The sequence below is a fragment of the Gossypium arboreum genome, chromosome 3 (genome assembly GCF_025698485.1).
Source record: "Gossypium arboreum isolate Shixiya-1 chromosome 3, ASM2569848v2, whole genome shotgun sequence".
NCBI lineage: Eukaryota > Viridiplantae > Streptophyta > Magnoliopsida > Malvales > Malvaceae > Gossypium > Gossypium arboreum.
In genome coordinates, this window is record NC_069072.1 from 117,255,434 (window position 1) to 117,267,483 (window position 12,050).

Consider the following 12,050-nt stretch of genomic DNA (forward strand, 5'->3'; position numbering starts at 1 on the left):
CACCTCCATTTGTAATATCACATAAATCCACATGTGACTACATTTCTTAAGTTCAACATCTTAATGCCCATTATAGCCACTCCCACAATCTAAATCTAAAAATCGGCAACGTCCCCTTTCAACTATGTTAGCCGAATACTCATTCTTTTCTTAGTCTTAAATTCGGCACCTCCAAAAAAATGACTTAACAACTTCAACTTTCATGCTAACATAACAAGCAATTTAACACATACATATAACTAACATGTTAATAGCATCAAGGTATCAACTAAGATTTTTTTTAAGCTTCTTAGTTATGCCTAACTCTCCGACAACCCCAAATCCAACCATGGGATAGATAGAATTTAGACTCATCACCCAAAGGTTGTGTAAACTTCCAAAAATATCATTGACATACCTTGATCTAAAGGACCACCTTGGCCGAATCTTGCTTCCTCTTCTTCCTCTAGTTCGGACAATTGCAAAAGAAAGAAAACATGAACACTCCTTCTTCTTCTCAAGTCATGGCAATTGTAACAAAAATGAGAAAGGATGAACAACAAAAATTTTTTCTTTCTTCTTCCTCAACTCACGGCAATGGGGGGGACATTCACCATTCTCTTTTTTTTTTTCATTTCTTTACTACTAGCTTTCTATTTTATTGTTTCCTACATACATCACTAGCCTAACATGTAGGAAACATGTTTCCTTTGCCCATCACTCTTGTCATGGCCGGCCACTATGCTTGTATTTAGGGAAATTTGACATGCAAATCCCTTATTTTCACAACATGCATTATTAGGCCACTTTGCATTGGCCTAGCACATTTCTAAATTTTCTCATATAAGTCCTACTAATTGAATTCACATGAAATCGACTAAATCGACGTTTGAAACTTTCACACATCCATATTTACACATTTTAGACAATAAATACCATGTTCAAACAATTTGGTGACTCGGTTTAGCGGTCCCGAAACCGCTTTCCGACTATGGTCGTTTTAAGGCTGTCACACTCAAAGTGTACAATTCAATAATCCGTCAATTCCTTATTCAATGGTACCTATTAGGGCACTTAACCAAGAAACACTCTCTCAAGCCACATATCGTATAACAGGATTACCAGTCTAGGCTCAATCCTTTATATAACATATGTTCAGAGGAGTTCGATTAAGATTACCAGTTCAACCTAAACCCAAATCATAACGTATGCTTGAGAGGTATTATATCGAGATTACTCGTCTGGGCTAAATCCTTTCTATAAAAAGGTCATTGGCATTACTATTCCGAGCTAAATCCTATCCGCAACAAATGCAGGACCTTATTAGTTTCGGGAAAATGCATATAATCATCGGAATTCAACATTCACTCGGGACTTAACCCCTTTATCACCATTTTAAGCATTATATCAAATTTTCCATCATAGTATACAAGTAAAACACATTAATATAAATCAAATTACATAAACACAATATTCAATTAACATAATTACATGGCCGATTAAGTTACACGAACTTACCTCGACACTTGTTCGCGTAAAAAGTCTAATAATCTAAAACATTTTCTTTTCCTCGATCTAACCTCGAATTAGTGTTGTTTGAATCTATATAAATGAATTTAATCATCAATTTCACACATTTCATATTTAAATGAACTCAATTTACGTCCTAGGAAAAATTACCATTTTGCCCCTAACTTTTCCATAAATTCTGATTTTGTCCCTAGGCTTGGAAAATGAAACTTGTGCTAATTACTCTCTATTCCAAGCCTAACCAAAGCCCCGTTACAAATTTTTTAGCACATGTATTCATAAAATTTCAGAATTGTTTCATCAAATTTTACAACTTTTCATTTTAGTCCCTAAATCATGTGTTCATCAAAATTTACTTTGTAAAAGTTGTTTATCTATGAACAAACTTTCATTTTCTACCATAAATTTCTAATTTTCAGCATATTCATCCATGACTCAAATTTCATACCTTGATAACTTTTCAAATTAATCCCCCAAATAGAGAGATTAGACTATCCCGGTTTCAAAAATATAAAAATCATTAAAAATGGGACTTGATTTCATACCTTTTCAAGCTTGGTAAGTTATCTTCCTCTCTCCTAGGGTTTCCATGGAAATTTTGGGGAAGATTATATGAAATTAGATGATTATTTCTTTTTATTTAATTACCATCTTTTAATTTTAGTAATTTCTAATTTAGTCCCTTGCCTTTTCTAATTTTTCCATGGATGAGTCATTAAAATATTTACTAACTACTTTTCAATGGTCTAATTACCATATAAGGACCTTAAATTTTTAATTCCATACTTATTTGATACCTATAGCTACTAGAATCTAACTTTTACATTTTATGCAATTTAGTCCTTCTCGTAATTAAACATTTAATCGATAAAATTTTCATGTCAAAATTTTCACACGACATGCCTATTATAATATGGACCATATAATGAAATAAAAATAAACCATTTTTTTGGGTCAAATTTGTGGTCCCGAAACCACTGTTCTAATTTGACTGAAAATGGGTTGTTACACTCTCAATTTTTCTTTCTTTTCTCTTTTTTTCTTTCATTATTTTCTTTTCACCCTTGTGTCGCCCCTTTGTGTTCTCTTCTTCTTATTCTTTTCTTCTTTCTTAATTACTGATTACTTTGGCCAAATTCATTTGTACTACTCAGATTTTTCATTGGTTCTTCAAATATATCATTCCGGTGGAATAAGTAGTTTTTCTTTCGATTGGATCTTATATCGTTTCCTTTTTCCTCTATTTTCTACTTTGACCGAAAGTTACTGGTGCCATAGTTGAATATTTTATACTGATTTTTTAGTGTTATTTTGATTGGAGGACCTAATCCGAACGTCACGGATCAACAGTGACATCGGAACTCGTTCGTGTTTCGATATATATCAAAATAGAGTAAGTGATCAAAATTGAATTTTATTGGACACTGTTAACCCTTGTTCTGGCCGAACCTTATAGGGGTGTCTAAAGGCTGGTTTTAATAGAATTTCATTTAGGTTGTGTACAAATCCGATCTAAAGATGTCTAGATTTAAGTTGTAGAAGTTGTGGTTATGTTAGTGCATCAGATTCGCGTAAACCAAGTGTGGGTTTTACCTTTGTGTGTATTAGTGTTTAAAAAATGGTATATTTCATGCATGTGATTAATTATGCATGTTGAATTTAGACATGACCGAATGGCCTATTGACAATTAAGAGGTATACCAAGATTGGTAAGTAATAAGAGGTAAAGGTTGAATGTTAGGGCCAAAAATTGTGACTAAGTGTGTGATATTTGATGAGTTGTAGAATGTGTAGTATTAAACCATGTTACTGACTGACATTGTTTATTGTTTTCTTGTAAAAGCATGCCATTGATTGAGATTGTTAATTTCAAAAGCATAAAAGTATGCCACCGTTATCAATAAATTTAATACATGTAAGCATGTTACTGAATTGAGATTGATACCGAAAAGCGTGATTTGCTTCATTTAAAGTATGTCATATTGCATTGCATGGGGTTGGGGTATTGATAGGGTGACGGGGGAGTTCTGTGGAGTACCAACAGTTAATCCGTAACATTATTTAGTCAGTATATTGCACCCCAAAGTATTGTGAAGTACTGGTGACTTATCGCATCTTATTGGCAGCTTGTTTGCATATTGCTGACAGTTTTAACTGCATACTGTTACCAGTGGTTTAATCACACCGAGCTTTAGCTCTTATTGTTTTGGTATTCAGATGACGAGTTTTGAGGAACTCGTGGTGTGTGCGGATGGATAGGTACGAATATTGCACTATATCATTGATCATGTCATATACATATGTTGATATGCCATGATAAATTGTATGAACTGTATGCTAATAGTATGCCTTATTGACTGATTGTATACTTATTTTTGCTTAGACTCACACTGAGCTTTTTAAGCTCACCCCCTAATTTACTCTTTATAGATAACCCTTAGGATTAGGGTCGGGCTTAATATTCAAAGGTCTCATATAAGATTTTCACATAATACAATATTTTATATTTTACTTAATTCATTTTTGTTTATTTTGGGGGACTGTAATTTTTATTAAGTATGAACTGTGGTATAGATGATTTTCATTTAGGATTTTTGCATGCATGAGATATTTGAATGGAAACTAAACAAAGTAAATAACTGGCTTAACACAACTTCAAATATGGATTTTATACAAAATCGAATGCAACATTTTTTCTATTGTGTAATAGTAAAATAAGGTTTTTAAAAGGTTGTAGACAAAGTCAATTGAATTTTTTTTCAAAAGACACAATTTTCTAATAAATTGGACTTAAAATATAAATTACCTAAAAAATTGGTGTTTTCAACAAATCTAATGCAACCGTGCTAAGTTTTTTTGAAAAATTGTTGAAGATAGCAATATCCAAACAGAATGTTTTTACTTGGCCATTTTAGTGGCTAATGTAACCTTCAGGATTCGAATATAACATCTAGGACGGGTTTGGGAGGTTACAGTTTATGGGTGCTTCAAAGGGAAGTCTCCCTCTCTGAGATAAAAAGTACGAATATTGTCCTCATTCCCAAAGTTGCAAATCCAAGGCACATGTCACATTTTGCCCGATTAGCCTTTACATCATGATGTACAAGATTATTTCGATAGTGCTCATGAATTGTTTTAAGGTTCTTGATGTTTGTATTGATGAATTTCAGAGTGTTTTTGTCCCTAGAAATTTTATCACCGATAATATCCTAATTGCTTCTAAGGTTCTCCACTCTTTTAAGCGGAGGCAGTTAGGGAGAATAGGTTCTTTCGCACTCAAATTGGATATGAGCAAGACTTACGAACAGGTTGAATGGCATTTTTTACAGGTTGTTACACTTCGTATGAGGTTTTGCTCTAACTGGCTTTCCCTGATCATGTTGTGTATCCATACATTGTCCTATTCCATTGTTCTCAATAGATTTGTGGGTGATACTTTCCTTCCTTCTAGAGGTCTTCGCCAGGGCAACCCCTTGAGTCCTTAGCTTTTTCTTTTGTGTGGGGAAAGACTTTCTTTTTTGTTTCGTTTGGCACAACGAGACAAGGTGTTTCGTAGAGTTCGTCTTAGCTGGTCTAGCCCACGCCTCACCCACCATGGTTCAGGCTATCTTGGATGAGTATGGTTGATGTTCAAGACAATAGGTTAATTTTGGTAAGTCATTGATTTATTTTAGTGCTAATGTGGTTCTGTTTGGGTGCACTCGTCTTGGCTCTTTATTGGGGGTATGTGTCACTACTATTCCTAAATATTATTTAGGCCTGCTATCTATAGTTGAGAGGCAGAAGTGAGAGGCTTTCCAACATTACAAGGATCGTTTCTGTTGGTGTATTGATGGATGGAACATGTGGTTTTTATCTCAATGGCGTAGGGAGATTTTTATTAAATTAGTTTTATAAAGACTCCTTACTTTTGCTATGCAATGCTTTTTGGTTCCCAATTCATTATGTCGTGACTTAAAGGCACTTATGAGTAAGTTCTGGTGGCAGAAATTGGAAGGACGTATGGGTTTTCATTGTTGTTCTTGGGCTTGTTTGTGCGAGTTGAAATGCAATGGGGGTATGGGATTTTGTTATATGGAAAATTTTAATATTTCTCCTTACAAAGTAGTTTTGCCGTATATTGACAAACTTGAGTTGTTTTATGAGTCGTGTTTTTAAAGTCAAATATTTCCCTACTTTGGATTTTTTGCAAGCGAGTTTAGGGTCTTACCCATCTTTTACTTGGTGGAACATCTAGAACTCTCGGGGTTTGTTAGAGAAGGGCCTTGGATGGCGGCTGGGCAATGGATGATCCATTTCGATTTGGAATGATTGCTAGCTTCCAAGTAGTGGCAACTGTAGAACTAAGAACGCAGTCGTTAGTATGTCGGTTAGTTGGGTAAGTGATTTAATATAACCAAATTTGGCTCAATGGAATTCACCTTGGTACGATCCATGATTTCTGAAAATGAAGCTAGTCGGATCTTGAGTATTCCTTTTTCACGCTTGGCTAGTGATGACATGCTTGTTTGGAAGGGGGATCCTACGGGTTGCTATACAGTCCGTAGTGGTAACAAAATGCTCCTACCGTCTACACATTTGACCTATTCCCATACTACCCGCAACCCTCCTACGTGTTCTAGGGATCTGTATACAACCTTGTGGAAGGCTAGAGTCCCACCTAAAGTGCAGATTACAACTTGGCGTTTCTTCCAAAACTATGTCCCTACTTTCTTTAACCTGTACAACAAGTGCATTTCTCCAACTCAGTATTATCCTAAATGTTGAACCGTACTTGAGATGACTTCCATGTCATACGGGATTACCCTTTAGCAGCTTCGGTGTGGGAAAACCTGCAAATTACTTGGCCTGTGTCATACGACGATGCCGATTTTGTTAGCTAGCTCGATTCCTATTTACAACTTATTCTGGAGACTTGATAGAGTTGATACTTACTACGATTTGGGTTCTCTAGATGAGGAGGAACTGTGGGCACCATGATGGGCTTCACCATACTTCTTTGGAGGTCATCTCATTTATTCGTTCGCATCTCCGAGATCTGTCTACCCTCGATATGACTGCTGGGGTTTTAGTAGGTTCGCTTGCCGAGCAGTGGCACCCTACGATTGAGCCTTTGGTAAAGGAAAACTTCAACGCTATGTACAAGGGATGTGACTGCACATCATGCTTTGGTGTGGTTGTGCGTGACTGCCATGGCCAGGTGTTGGGTGCATGCACACAACTTCATCGCCATGTCTTCTCCGCTTTCGTTGCAAAAGCATTGACTTTTGTTTGGTTTGTGGATTTTGCTTATGACCTCGGCCTGCAAAGAGTTGTTTTTAATGGGGATTCGTTGCATGTCATTCGAAAGCTCTGCTCCAACACAAAAGACAGGTCAGAAATTTCAGCTATTATCAGGGAGGGTAAACATAGTCTGCTTATCGAATTCACTGATCTCACCATTACACACTATTATGGGGAACAAAATACTATTGCTCACCTGCTTGCGTCTCTAGGATTTCGATGGGCACATGATCAATTTTGGGTAGAGGAGGTTCCGTTGGAGGTTGAATCGGCAGTTGCTGCTAATAGGTGGTGGGTCGACCCTCCCATTAGCTCTTTGCCCTTCTATGGTTCTTCGAATCAGTATCCCTGTATTTTTTACCTGCTTCATCCTTGACCTATCCACCGTCCTACGCGTCTTGGTCTACCTTTGGGCATTGGAAAGTTTTGGCTTCCATGTGTTTTCTTGGTTGCTGCGGTTTTGGGGTTATTTTTCTTTCCTTCCTTTGCCTTCTAGATGTTTTTGGTTGGTTTGTTGGGTTTTCTTGATTTTTCTGTTTGTACTGGGATAGTGGCGGCATGTTCTGTTGTTTGCTTTGTTTGTTTCCTTTTTGCCCTTCAATAAATGGAAACCATTTTTTAAAAAAACAAAAAGAATATAATGGAGTTAACATCTATTATTCAAAAACAATATGAAATTTTTTTTATTTACAGATCAATTCCAAATAAGTATTTTATTTACAAAATGCTTTTAAAATACAACACTGTTAAATAGTAAAATGAGATTTTTTAAAACAATAAATATTAATTATGTTAAAATTTAAATTTACTTAAATTTTTAATAATTTAAGTATTAAATTAATCTATTTAATAATAGATGAATTAATTTGATCTGATCCTTCTAATAAAAAGATATACCAAGTACATTCACCAAAATTTTCTTTTTTCTTAATGCATGCAATTGTATTATAATAATCAAATAAGTTAAGAAAATGAATTACAAACACAAAAGTCAAACCCTATTCTTAATATCAATCAAATTAAACATATGTAAGTTTTTAGTAGACCAACAACTTAATAAAAAATGGAAAGTATATAAATAGTCACCAATTATTTACATGTTTCTATTTTAATCACTTATATTTAGAATTTTTATTTTAATTATTAATATTGTCAAATTTTAATATTTTGATCGCTCCTTCATTAAATTGCTAAGGGAAGGTTGGGTGATTTTTTTATTGGTATAATAACAAATTTAACTCTCAAATATTTACAAATTCTATCAATTTGGTCACAATTTAAAAAACAAATTTAACTTTCAACTTTACACATTCTATCAATTTAATCTTGATTTTTAAAATTTAAAATTTAAAATTTTAAAAATTAAAATTAAAACTATTTAAAAGTTCATTTTTATAAAATGCATACAAAATTATAAAATATTTATAAATAAATGCATATATTTTTTCTTATTTTCTAATATGACATTTATTTATTAAAACAATAATTTTATAAATAAAACAATTTAAGGAGAAAAACCATGAAGAAAACTTAAGCATATTTAGCTTTTACCATTTTTTTCAACATTAATAATCACCACGTTCAGGTCAAGTTAAGAACCACAGCATGAGGTCGAAAAAGGTAAGAATCGATATCTTTAAGTTGTTGCTCAAAATAAATTTATTGCGTTTGAGGTTGCGCTTGAAGGCATGGCATGATTGGGGATACATAGGTGAGGATGAAAGCTTGGAGACCAATAGGTGGAAGGTTATGCTATTAGCTTTGCAATTGATTCCTAGTTTAATAGCATGATGATGGAGGATGTAGAAATCAAGAAGTTATGAGTAAGGGCAGTTGATGTCAATGGTTATGAGTAAAGGTAGTGCCCAACACTCAATAAATTTAGCAAGAACTGGGTAATAAGGTCAAACGTATATTATTATATATAAAATAAAACTAAAAACAAGAATAAAAATATTTTACTTATTAAATTATTACTTAATAAAAAAATTCATGTTAGAATAAAAGGAAAATGAGTATTTATTTATAATTTTGTATCTTTTATTGAAAATGAATTTTAAATATTTAATTTTATTTTTAAATTTTAAGAATTAAGACTAAATTGGTAGAATGTGTAAAGTTGAAGGATAAATCTGTTGAATTTTTAGAATTAGGATTAAATTGATAGAACTTATAAACATTATAGGACTAAATTTGTTATTATGCCTATAAAAAACACCATGTCAATATTATGTTAGTGATTTAGCGAAGGAGTGACCAAAATATTAAATTTCGATAATGTTAGTAACTAAAATAAAATAAATAAATTTAAATGATCAAAACAAAAATAAACTAATAATTAACAATATATATAGTTTACCCTAAAAAATCAATTAAATAATGTAAGCCGAAGGCTTCATTGGTAAGAAAAATGATACTTAAGGATTGAAAGCCCTGTTCGTTTTCCTATGTCTCTTCTCCAATCTGGAATGAATTCATTAATAACAGAAGTTTGGCATTAACATGTTTAGTCAACGTTTGTTATAACCAAAGTATACCTATCAAAATATAATAAAAAGTTGTCAAATATTAATGAAAAAAAAGTTCTTTGACAAGGGTTTTTTGGGATTAATGGGAAATATACCTCTATACTTTAATAAATCTTTTAATGTGTATCTATAATATTTCTGTTCTTTGATAAGCTTAGGGTCGATTCCAATGCTATCTCTCAAATCTTAACTGTGACGTAGCTAGGGTCATGGAAAAGCACATATTCTGAATAGAGGAGATTTTATGGTGGACGGTAAAGATGGAATCTTTTTTCAATTTTAAGGTTTCAACCATAGATTTGGGGGATTCAAAGCTGTTTTTGGGGAAAAGAAGGTTTAAATAGGGTAGAGTAATTTCCAGTTAAAAAAAAAAAATCGGCTAAATTGACTCAATTGGTTTAGTCATTTCAGTTTGGGAGAATTTTCCGGTTATAGGATGATGGCCAGAGGCTCGCCGACACTAGTTTTTGTGATGAAGAGAGAAAGGCTGATTTTTTTGGGCAATTTACAAGATAAAGCCCTTTTTTTTAATATTTACGGAAATGGGCTAACTTTTTTATTATTTACAGGAAATGGCTGAATTTCCCGAAAGCGCGTCTACGTCAGCGCGATGTCAAGTGACATGTCAGCAAAACACATCCCTGGGAGAGCGTTTTGCTAGTTTTACCCCCCAACGGACCCCAACGGTAAAAAATATATATATAAAACCCCTCTTTCATTTTTTTCACACTTCAATCCTTTCAATATTCTCTCAAATTTCTCTCAAGTTCCTTCCAAAGCTCTTTTTAATTTTTTTGCAAAAAATCTCTATTTAAATTTTTTCTGAATAATTTTTTAAATAAAAAAATTTTTGATCGTGTTAGCAATGGCCGGAGAATTAATTCATCTTAGTAATAAATACATCTCGTCGAACAAATGAAAATGGTAAGTGTTAAATTTAATTTTTCAATATTATTTAAATTTTTTTATTTATGCAATTTTAACTAATTTTAATTTTATAATTTTTTATAAAAATTTGTAGATTGGGTGTTGCAATGCTATAGCCGTAATATGCCTGGTCCTCCATCACCGTTGATAGAGAATTACCTGCGGGAAGCGGGTTTTTGGAACATGGCCACGATAGGCTGGGGGTGTAAGTTGAACCCGAAACTCATTAGTACATTGATAGAGAGGTGGAGACTCGAGACGCACACATTCCATCTTCTATGCAAAGAGTGTACTATCACTCTAGAAGACGTGCATTTGCAATTGGAATTACTGGTGGATGGGTACGCAGTCACCAGGTCCGCTCAATCTACTGATTGGGGAGCCGTATGCTACAAGCTTTTGGGTGCTATTCTGGATAATATTAACGGAGGTCAGATCAAGATGAGCTGGTTACTAGACACATTCCCAGAGCTGGATAATGATTTGACTGAACTAGAAAGAATACGATATATTCGGGCATACATTCTTGAGATAATTGGAGGTTATCTGATGCCAGACTTGTCACAAAACCTCGTACGTCTAAGATGGCTGCTAAAACTTGTTGATTTTAGAGCAGTTGGTGAATTTAGTTGGGGGTTTGTCATGTTGGCAACATTGTATCGGGAGATGTGCGGGGCAGCACAACCGAATAAAGCCAAAATCGGAGGTTGCCTATTATTACTGCAATCATGAGCACGGTTTCGCTTTCCATTTTTACGTCATCAAGAAGACCACCCATATACATTCCACTCATAACTAGGTAAGTTTTATATTAGATTTTACAATTATTACATAGATTTAAAATATAATTGTGTGCTAAAAATTTATTTAATTAGGTGGAACCGTTCAGCAAGTTATGTTGGATTACCTACCTCTCTTGAAGATATACGGCTTCTATTAGACCAATGGTCGAAAGCACAAGTTAGTATTAAATAAAATAGATATACATAATAAAATAGTCGATTCGTATTTAGTATTTAGTATTTAGTATTTAGTATTTAGTATTTCGTATTTATTATTATGCATATAACTAATATTTTTATCATGTTCATATAGTTTTAATGGACACCATACGAGAATCCAGCAATTCGGGCAGTAATTCCGAATGAATACTTTCAAAATCTGAACATTTGGCATGTAAAGGTCCCATTGGTCAATTATGCCATCATGGAGATGCACCAGTCAGATAGAGTATTGCGGAAATTTGGATTCCGACAATTGATTCCTGTGGCACCTGAAGTGCTCAATGATGAGCACAAAATCGATTTACGGTAGTTACATACGGATTGACCGAGATTTTGGTCAGCATATATCGAAATGTGGGAAAATCAGTATGATTACATACCTACTCGGGAACCGATCATCGTTCCAGAGTTAGCGTGCGTGCCGAAATACATGCCATGGTTTAGGATCCATGGCAAGCCATATTTACTGTCGGAAGATGAGAGGCGACTACAAATTCGTGTCTAAAAGGAACGATAGAGCCCTTTAAATCCAAAAAGAAGGGATGACGACGCGGGCTCATCAACAGCGCCCATACAATCACCAGGCCCATCAACAGCGTTCACATAGTCACTGGGCCCAACATTTCAACTGACGACACCCATATCACAGCCTTTTCAGATTATGCCAAGTGCGTATCCTAGCCCTTTTATGTATCCTAACCCCTACATGTTTCCTTTTTCCAGTCCTATGGCAGGTTGGAATGCATGGCTCGGTTTATCTCCATTCCCAATTACTCCAAGTGGACCGTCGATCTATAGG

The 12,050-nt window shown here is 34.2% G+C and overlaps 1 long non-coding RNA gene across 1 annotated transcript; it reads right to left on the reverse strand.

Annotated features, from left to right (window-relative positions):
* Positions 1 to 5,666: 5,666 nt before the first annotated feature.
* LOC128290530 (uncharacterized) lies at positions 5,667 to 7,388 on the reverse strand. Its single transcript, XR_008280398.1, has 4 exons — positions 6,989 to 7,388; positions 6,445 to 6,861; positions 5,931 to 6,357; positions 5,667 to 5,844 (listed from the first exon to the last, which is right to left on the reverse strand). It is a non-coding gene; the product is annotated as an uncharacterized LOC128290530 (long non-coding RNA).
* Positions 7,389 to 12,050: the final 4,662 nt, after the last annotated feature.